This window comes from Cornus florida, unplaced genomic scaffold, assembly GCF_030987335.1.
Source record: "Cornus florida cultivar Cherokee Brave unplaced genomic scaffold, ASM3098733v1 CherokeeBrave_3.0.0_Hap2_Chr01, whole genome shotgun sequence".
Taxonomy (NCBI): domain Eukaryota; kingdom Viridiplantae; phylum Streptophyta; class Magnoliopsida; order Cornales; family Cornaceae; genus Cornus; species Cornus florida.
Window position 1 is genome coordinate 29,633,751 of NW_026775571.1, and position 10,389 is coordinate 29,644,139.

The 10,389-nt window shown below is 41.4% G+C and overlaps 1 pseudogene; it reads right to left on the bottom strand.

The window, feature by feature from the left end:
* Positions 1–390: 390 nt before the first annotated feature.
* LOC132270321 (uncharacterized) lies at positions 391–4,587 on the bottom strand (annotated as a pseudogene).
* Positions 4,588–10,389: the final 5,802 nt, after the last annotated feature.

Sequence of the window (10,389 nt, forward strand, 5' to 3'; positions counted from 1 at the left end):
AACCATTAGAAATAGGAGAAGCAATTTTGCTCACTGAATGAACCACCCTATTAGCTGATCACCCAATGGCGAGAGAGATTATGACTTTGAGAGACTTCTTTATTTTTTTTTATCATCACATTGGGTATTAAATGAAGTAATAAAATGAGCAAATGACACTACTAAAAAGATAATGAAAACAGTAATGAAACCCACAAATGAGTAATGAAAACATTTGTACTGCTATTTTTATCCTTTAAAGAAACAGTATGCATATGAACCATGGTTTCTTCTCCACCAAACAAATATTGTTCCCAGCAGTTGTCTGCCCTCCCACATCTTCCCTCAAACAATAGTCTCCTTTTACTGCTAATAGTTTCTTATGTTCACTAACTACTCTGTTGCAATAACTCAGAAAAGCAATGGTGGGACGTCTAGCTCAAGGGTGGTTCCAGCTTTAATCTGTTCCCAACCAATGAGACGCCAATGATTCTCGATCCGCCTGTTCAGGGCAACCATATCCCCTGGGTTGGCACACGCTGATTTGGTAAGTTGCAGTTGGCATTTTATTCCTTACAGCGATTATACGAACTCCCGTCGAGATACCCTATATGCAACATCAACACCTCTCCCTTGACCAGCTCTGCTTAACACCCAGAAAGTCGGGACAGGAGGGTGATTTCAACCTACTAAAAAGATAATGAAAATAGTAATTGAAGATACTAAAAATAGCTTGGGCCGGATACGACCCATCCTGCTGAAGAATGGGTCGGGAGAAAGCAATGGATCCGATCGAATAACAGCCAAAGAGGACCAATCTCCATTAAGACGATCTCCAAGCCCAATTTCAAAGAGAATAAATGAACCAGCACGGAAACAAAAGCCCAGAAGATCAGCCCTACATGGAGGATGAAAAAAGAAGCTTTTAAAACACTTGCAACAGTATAAATAGAATGAAAATAAAGGAAAAACGGTTGAGATATTTTGAAGTATAAGAAATTAGCATTCCAAATGAAGAGAGTATTTTCATTACATTTTCTGAAAATCACAAATGAGTAATGAAAACATTTGTATTGCTATTTTTATCCTTAAAAGAAACAGTATGCATCGGAACCATGTTTTCTTCTCCACCTAACAAATATTGTTCCCAGCAGTTGTCTGCCCACCCACATCTTCTCTCAAACTCTATTCTCCTTTTACCACTACTACTACTTGTTCACTAACTACTATAATTCTATAGCTCAGAAAGGTAATGTTGGGACATCAATCTCAAGGGTGGTTCCAGCTTGAATCTGACCCCAACCAATGAGACGCCAAGAATCTGACCAACCAACCTATCAGCACGTGTTTATCGTAGGATCCATTGTAGTGCCAACGCCAATTAGACCCCCTGGCACTGCAAGCTGCAGCCCATTTTGCTCCGCAAACAAAGAAACAATTCTAGTATATATTGGGGTGCATTTGATATTTTTGTTCTCATCCTCTAGTATAATCCCTGGTCGAATTTCAACGAACTGATTCACCTGTAAAACACCCTGCACAGAACAAATTTGCCAAAATAAGGTAATAGATAAATTTAAGATACTCGGTTAATTGCAGATTCTTTAACTAAGGAAAAGCTTCTTCTGGCTCAAGGAAAAAAAGTCATGATGGTGAGATTTCCCATTCCAAATTAGTTGATAGAAGGTTAGTCGTTTTCACTGTCATGGAGTTGATGATGAAGATCGTGAAGGACTTGGAAATTGCGAGGGGATAATGTGCAACTATGATACCAATTTAGCCTTCTGCGGAAATACAATCGTCCTACAAACAACATAAGAAAACAAAATAAATGGCTGACAATGGTATTGAACCAGAAGATTTCTTTAACAGATGTACTAGTCCACAACAAACTTATAAGAAAATCAATGCAGTATTCTACATGTCTCTATGTGTTGATGCTTCCACCAACAACACCGCCTTTTATTTCCTCAACCTCGTAACCAAGTTTGTTGACGTCGAAGGATCGGATTACAATCATATGCGGCGGTGGGACAAAATTCCTTTCACAATATACTCGCACACATCATCAACATTATACTTCAGCTGAGCAGAAATTGGAACCACCGGTGCACCTTCAGCAACAGTTCTCTGCAATGTGAAAACCCAACATTATTTCAATACTATAAATTTAAAAAGACATTATTTCAATGTCTACAGTCCTATATAAGTATTGCCATTCAAAAAATCCCGCGAGAGAAAACGAAATGCCCAGAGACGGAGAAAAGTAGGTTCTTGTAAGCTTGTTATGGTGACAGAAATATGTACAGGCCAATAAAATTATACAATTCAATTAAAAAAATAAAATTGTCCTTTTACCAAATAGTTTTAAATCACTAGTTTTAATTGCTTTGTATACAATTTAAGCTAATCCAATCTTTAATTCTGAAAACCTTTTTATATTATTAACTTCGAGTTGAATTTCATTAATGTAAAGCCAAAACGGTTGAGTGAACGTGTCTCTAGAGCTAACTATATATACTAATAAAATAAGGATAATTTAGTAATTTATCTATCTAAATGGGATGGGGTGACCTACCCATCTCCGCACTTAGCCTGCACGAATTTTTGTTAATAAAAATTATTCCCGTCCAAATAAGCTAAATGGTTTTCCAAATTGCTATAAACGGGGTGAGTACCTGTCCTCGTGAGGCAAATTTCCATTCCTTACTATAAACAATATATATATTAAAGTTTTCTAACAACTCTCTTTATATACGTTTATTTTCATTACATTTATTAATTACAATTGACTCAAGTTTTCTAATTCAACATATTTCTCTGAGCTCTCTCTCTGTCTCTATATATATATATAAGCATCCGAGAACAGATCTTTCTTTACCGACAAAGGGATATCCCAACAATAGATAACCATCAGAAACAGGAAAAGCAACTTTGCTCGCTGAATGGACCACCCAATTAGCTGATCACCCAATGACGAGAGAGATTATGACCTTGAGAGACTCGAGAATCGTATTCAAAGCAGTGGCAGCTCAATATAATTTAAGGCCTTAGGCAAAAAATATAAAAAATGGCCTTTTAATATCTAATATATATAATTGATCTTAGAGTTATACAACTTATATTTAATGAAAAATGAGAAAAAATATGTCAGAAAAAAAAAAGAAAAGATAAAAGTTAAAATAAAAATATGGAAAGTTTTACAAATTCTGGAGAAAAAAGAAATGCGAATGAGGAGTTGAGAGAGAGAGAGAAAAAAAAGAGGTGTGATAAAGATAAAAATCTTTTAGCCCCTACTAAATCTCTATTGGTTAGGGTCTAATCGATACAAAGGTTAGGATTTAATCGATACAAATAAAAATTTTAAGGAGGTTATAATAGATTAAGATCCTCTAAGTTAAAATCTCTCTGCATTATCTGAAGTTTAATCTTAGAAACTTTGACATGTGGCCTTTATCACATATCTATGACTCATAATGCACCACATCAGCAAATAAAAAATAAAAACTAAAAACTAAAGTTGTTTAATCGATAAATAGAGAAACGTCAATGCTAAAACTTCTTCAACTCTCCATTTTTTTCTGGTCTCTTATGCCTGAAACTAGTGGGTTCCATTGTTACAAACCGTCTCCTCCTCTTTCCTCTTTCTAGTTTATTCCTTTAGTAATTCTCTCTATGTGTTTATATATGTGTGTATAAATACTCTCAAAATTTTGAAAGAATTGAATTAAATTGAGATTGGTACAGAAATGGTGAAGTTTGCAAATTTGTAGTGATCGTCAGTGAGTTTTAACCCTAATTTTAAGTTTAGATTGAATAACTGGCAGTTAGACGGAATCCAACTTGCAGTAATTAACAAATCATATATTCAAAATAACACAATTATCTCATTGATTTAGATAATAAAGAAATAAAAACAAGAAAAATTGAATAACCTAGCTTTATATCCAGTGGGAGGAAATTGGAAGGAGCAGAGTTTAGGTTTAAACATCAAAAAAGAATTATAATAGAGGGAAGACAATGAAAGGTGAAGAGATCTGAGAATCTAGTTGCATGAGATGAAACGAAAAAAAAAAAATCAAACCAAGAATACTGGTAGAGAGAGGTGGGTGGTTGGAAACCTAAAATTGTTTTTCTTCCCCAAAACAATGTCGTTTCAAGTTTTTTTTATCACAAAATTATGTGGAACATTGTCAGCTCCAGATTTAGGTGAAATGACACATGTTAAAACCATAACAATTCAACTTAGGATAATGTAGAGATCCTAGACTGGTTATAATATAAGGAAATAAAAAAAAAATTTGTGGCCTTTCTATTGTACAAAGTTTAATAATAAGAAGGAAATAACATTTTTAGGAAGATTATAATATAAACAAATAATTTTTTTTGAAAGTAATAATTTAAGGAAATACAAATTATTTTGGGCCCTCTATATTGGCTGGAGTAATAATAGGAAGGAAATAAAAAATTTAGGAAGGATATAATATGAATGAGGATGCCAGAAGCGACATGGGCCGGATATGACCCGCGAACATGGCATCCGGTCCGAGCAGCTGGGTCCAACCCATAGAGAAATACCGCCAGATGGGCCGAACGTGAATAGCCCATCAAAGAGGACCAAAGCCCACATAAGAACGGGCCCAGATCTAACAGTCCATTAGTGTTTGTAACTACCTATAAATATGAGAAGTGATTATAGAGAAAGGAGAGGATTATTATTCTGTTGAAGTGTAAGAATTCTAGAGAGAGAAAATAGAAATGAATTCCTTGCATCTTCAATTGGCGCCGTCTGTGGGAAGCGTTGAAGATTGATCGGTCATTGATCAATATTGCGTGGATTCAGACCAATTCGTGAAGACGAAACTCGATCTTTGGGAGTTGAATCCAGATCTGAGAGATTGTGACCTATTCTGGAGGAATTTTGGTTCCTGTTGCTTTGACGGAGGTGGCTTCAGATCTACGCAACAACGAGTTGTTCGATTGCGGCTGGATCTGACGGATTTAGAATTCGGAGAATTCAGATCTAGTCAACCGTAAGCATAATTCGGAGAATTCGAGTCCAGATCTAAAGAAATTCGCACTCACAAAGTTCAGATCTATTCAAGAACTTGAGATTAATGCCTTTACTCCGTTCAGGAATAATGATAGGTGAAAGCTCCAATCCGATGGAGGCTGTCCAGCAAACGAAGCTTGAGGAGTTGATGAACTTGATCGAAGCTCTCAAAAAAGAGAATGCAGAATTGAAAGCTGGAATGCAACATCAGCAAATGCCGGCGATTCCGCGTCCACTTCCAGCCGGTGAAGCAGGTATTCAGTTTAATATCGCATATCAAGGCGAGCAGGAAGAGAATAATCAGTCAGCTCTCCACCGTGATGAAAGGAGGCTAGACGATTTGCCGCCAAATGTTCGTCAAGTTGAGGATCATGAAGGATCGACTCACGTTGATCCACAGCATGAGCAGATCAGACAGAACGAAGCCATGACTTTCGATCTGCATCAGGAAAGGTTCAACCGAGAGGAAGTAATAGAGGTTGATCGCCGCCGAGTTGTATCGCCTTGGCAAAGAGAGTTCATGGAAGAACGGTCATTCGATCCGTCTTATCGGCCCTCCATGGCTACGCTCGCTCATCGCGGTTCGGAGAGCAGATCTGTAGCTCATAGAGCTACCGCTGGGCTCCAGAGAGAGAATGAAGCCCTCCGATCAGCGGCTCGGACGGTTGATTCATCATTTACTGATGAGATCTTGAATGCTCCGTATCCAAGGAAGTTTGCCATGCCAGTTTTCATTCTATTTGACGGAACAACTGATCCGATCGATCATGTGTACCATATCCAGTTGAAAATGGCTCTGAATACGGAGAACGACTCTTTAATGTGCAAATGTTTCCCCACAAGTCTAGCCGGACCGGCGCTTAGTTGGTTCAAGAACTTGCCGAGGGTCTCGATCGATAGTTTCCGGAACCTGTGCGATCGGTTTATAAGCCAGTACTATGGGAACAAGCGTCCGCCGAAGGACATTTCGAGCCTATTCAAGATGAAGCAGCACAAAGACGAGCGTCTCCAGGCTTTTCTCACCAGGTTTAACCTCACTAAGAGTATGGTGATTGAATGCCACCCTTCTACAGCGGTTCAAGCCTTCAAGTTGGCCATGACGCGTGGCACTCCGTTCCATACCAGTCTGGTAGTAAACACGCCTGCGACTATGGATGAACTCAATGAAAGAGCCGATGGCTTTGTACGTCTGGAGGAAGAAGAGGCGGCCACTCGTGTCGACCGAGGAAAAGCCCAAGGCAAAGATCAGGCAAAAGCAGGCTCAGCCGCAACGTTAGACCTCCTGGAAAGCAGAAAAGAGGTCCAAGGAAGAAGAGCTGATCACTCCACTGAAGGTCACTCTGGCAAGGCTATATCAGGAGAACAAAGATAAGTTTCATCCACCACTGCCAATTAGGCAACTGCTCGAACAGAGGGATCAGACTAAACATTGTGCTTCCCATTCCGATTTTGGTCATCAGACTAACGAATGTAGGAACTTGAGAAGGCAAGTGGAGATGTTGATAGCCAGAGGGGAGTTCGCGAGTTATATCCAAGGCTCGGCGGTAGAGCAGAACCGACCGATGGAGCAAGTAAAAAGGAGTCAGAAGCTAAGCTCCCACAATTCACAGCCAGTTCATATAATCAATGCTATTCATGGTCGGCCCGAGCCTAGCGAAGACTCAGATGAGCTACTCCGAACGCGCCTTCGACAAGCGCAGATGAAGAAAAGGGTCGGCAGTGTGAATACTCTGCACCAACAGACCACATCAATACAGATAAAGTTTGATAGGACAGACCTGCTGCGTGTTCAAATCCCTCATGAAGATCCGTTGGTGGTCAGCTTGACAGTGGCGGACTGCCTGGTGTGCAGAGTTCTGGTTGATCCCGGAAGCAATGTGAATGTCATACCGAGGGACACATTTGATAGGCTCGAGATCAAGCCGGAGAAGCTCAAGCCCACTGGAAATCCCCTGTTAGGATTTGATGGTAAGAGGGTGGAGCCTATCGGTATGGTGGAAGTAGAAGTTCAAGCTGCGGAACGAGCTCTTTTGGAAACTTTTGTAGTTGTGGAGATTCACCCCTCGTATAATCTCCTGATGGGAAGGGGTTGGATTCACAGAGTCTAAGGTGTACCCTCAACTCTGCATCAGGTCATGAGGTGCCTTGGACCCGATGGAAATAAGGTGATCGACATTCACGGGGATTAGGTTGCAGCCAAAGAGTGTTATTCCGTCACACTGAAATATGCTGGGAAAGGGAAGGCACCCATCCGTTCAGCGAGCCCAAGATAGCAATCACAGGAACCTCCGCTAAAGCAGAATAAGGCGGAGGAGCCTGTTGACTTGACCGAGGAGCCCTTTCTGGATGTGCAGATTGATCAGTTCAAGCCAGAGCAAACTACCAGAGTGGGAATAAGACTGACCGGGGAAGAGTAGCAGGAGCTAATTGACTTCTTGTCTCACAATGCCGATGTATTTGCATGGAGTCACCTAGACATGCCCGGAATTAGTCCTTCCGTATCCTGTCATTCTTTGAATGTCAATCCCAATTTCAAACCAGTAAAGCAAAAGCAACGAATGTTTGCTCCAGAACGTAACCAGATCATAGCCGAGGAGGTTGATAGGCTGCTCGATGCGGGATTCATCAGAGAAGTGCACTATCCCGATTGGTTGTCAAACGTCGTTGTCGTACAGAAGAAGAATGGGAAATGGCGGGTATGCATTGATTTCACTAATTTAAACAAAGCCTGTCCGAAGGATAGCTTCCCGTTGCCTAAGATTGATCAAATGGTGGATGCAACCACCGAGTATGAGCGTTTAACCTTTCTGGACACTTATTCAGGTTATAATCAGATCCCCATGGACCTAGCAGATGAAGAAAAAACTTCTTTTGTTACCGAGCGAGGGACTTACTGCTACAAAGTTATGCCTTTCGGACTGAAAAATGCTGGAGCAACTTATCAAAGGCTTGTTAGCAAAATTTTCAAGGATCAAATAGGAAAGACTGTGGAAGCCTATATTGATGATATGGTGGTAAAGAGTAGGAAGAAGGATGATCATCTGAAACATCTGCAAGACGTATTTGATGTGCTGAGGCGATATGGGATGAGGCTCAATCTAACCAAGTGCTTGTTCGGTGTGAGTTCTGGCCAATTTTTGGGACACGTGGTCAATCGTAGAGGCATCGAAGCTAGCCCTGCTCAAGCAGAGGCTTTAACTAAGAATGCCGAGCCAAAGACAATTAAAGAAGTGCAAGCTCTCATGGGACGAATAACTGCATTAAGTCGATTCATTTCTAAGTTGTCAGACCGCTGCAAGCCGTTCTTTGACACGATCCGGAGTCATGGAAGACAGGTCTGGGGGGATGAACAATGACAAGCACTAACTCATTTGAAGGAATATATGCAGAATCCACCAGTCCTGTCGGCCCCGGATATAGAAGAGAAATTATATCTATATCTTGGAGTATCTAGTGTTGCGACAAGTGCCATTCTGATTCGTTGTAAGGAAGGGGTGCAACACCCGGTGTTTTACGTCAGTAAGATAATGACCGAGGCAGAACGAAGGTACTCGAAGGCCGAACGGGTGATACTCTCACTCGTAAACGCAAAGAGAAAGTTGAGGCATTATTTCGAATCCCATCCTATAGTTGTCCTAATAACTTTTCCAATCAGAGTGCTTATGCACAAGCTAGAACTCTCGGGCAGAATGACAAAATGGGCCATAGAGTTAAGTTCATTTGACATAACGTATGAGCCGAGAACAGCTGTCAAAGGACAAGCGGTAGCTGATTTCCTACTGGAATGTGACTCCGAGGATACGGAAGAAGACCTTAGATGCTGTTCTTGGAAACTTTATGTGAATGGCTCCTCTAATCAGATGGGGGCAGGAATTGGAATTAAACTACAAACCCCAGAGGGTACCTCTTTGAGTCAAGCACTCAGACTTGAGTTCCGAGCCACCATTATTAAAAGGAATACGAGGCGTTGCTGAATGGGTTAAAGATGGACAGAGAGCTGCAGGTCAGAAGTTTGACTGTTTATAGTGACTCACAGTTGATTGTTCGGCAGGTAAATGGTGAGTACGCAACCAAGGATGACACGATGGAGGCATACCGTTCTGTCGTTCTGAATAAAGCCAAGGACTTTGCGAAAATTGAATTCATTCAGTTACCAAGAGAACATAACGCAGATGCAGATCGGTTAGCATGTAGTGCTTCGAGCTCTGGTGAGAGATTGGCGAGGGTGATTCCAATAGGAATACTGAGCCAGCCATCTATTTTTGAAGAACCTTCAGACTCTGAACCTTGGCAAGTCAATGTCATACCATATGAACCAAGTTGGATGGACCCCATCATCACTTATATTCGAGATGGCGTTCTGCCTGCGCAAAGGGATGAAGCTAGGAAAATCAAGAAGAATGCTGCAAAATATGCCATAGTGCACAACCAGCTGTACAGAAGATCCTATTCTGGGCCATACTTGAAGTGTGTCACCCCCACAGAGGCTCAGCAGGTGTTGCGAGCTATTCATGAAGGCGTATGTGGAAATCATTCTGGGGGAAGATCGTTAGCGCACAAAGCATGACACAAGGGTATTTTTGGCCGAACATGTCAAGAGATGAGGAGGAGTTCTCTCGAAGGTGTGCTAAATGCCAACGGTATGGACCATTGATCCACCAACCACCTGAGGAATTGCACGTAATGGCCTCACCATGGCCTTTCGCGCAATGGGGGATGGATGTGGTCGGTCCTCTGCCAACTGTAATAGCTTAGAATAAGTATGTGCTTCTGACCACGGATTACTTTACTAAGTGGGTGGAAGCAGAACCATATCCGAGCGTGACTCAGACTCATGTGAGACGATTTATCTGGAGCCATATTATCTGCCGTTTCGGCGTTCCGAGGTCAATAGTCATGGATAATGGCACTAACCTCGACAGCAAGCAAGTAAGAGAGCTGCTGGAGGAGTATGGAATCAATCAAAAATTGGCAGCAGTAAGTCACCCCAGGCCAATGGACAAGCAGAAATTACAAACAGAACAATTTTCGCCTGCATTAAGAAGAAGCTGGAGGACCATAAAGGGAAGTGGTTGGATGAACTCCCGAACGTCCTATGGGCTTACAGAACCACCCCAAGGTGGCCGACTGGGGAGAGCCCTTTTGCAATGGCGTACGGTACCGAGGCGGTTATACCGGTTGAACACTTGGTCCCAACTATCATAAGCTTAACATGGAGTCAAAGTCAGAACGACAGAATGTTAAGATTGAACCTCGATATGATAGACGAAAAGAGGGACGCTACAACAATAAGGCTTGCATCGTACCAGCAAGTACTGGCGAATAGTCACAACAAAAGAGTGAAACACAGGGATTTT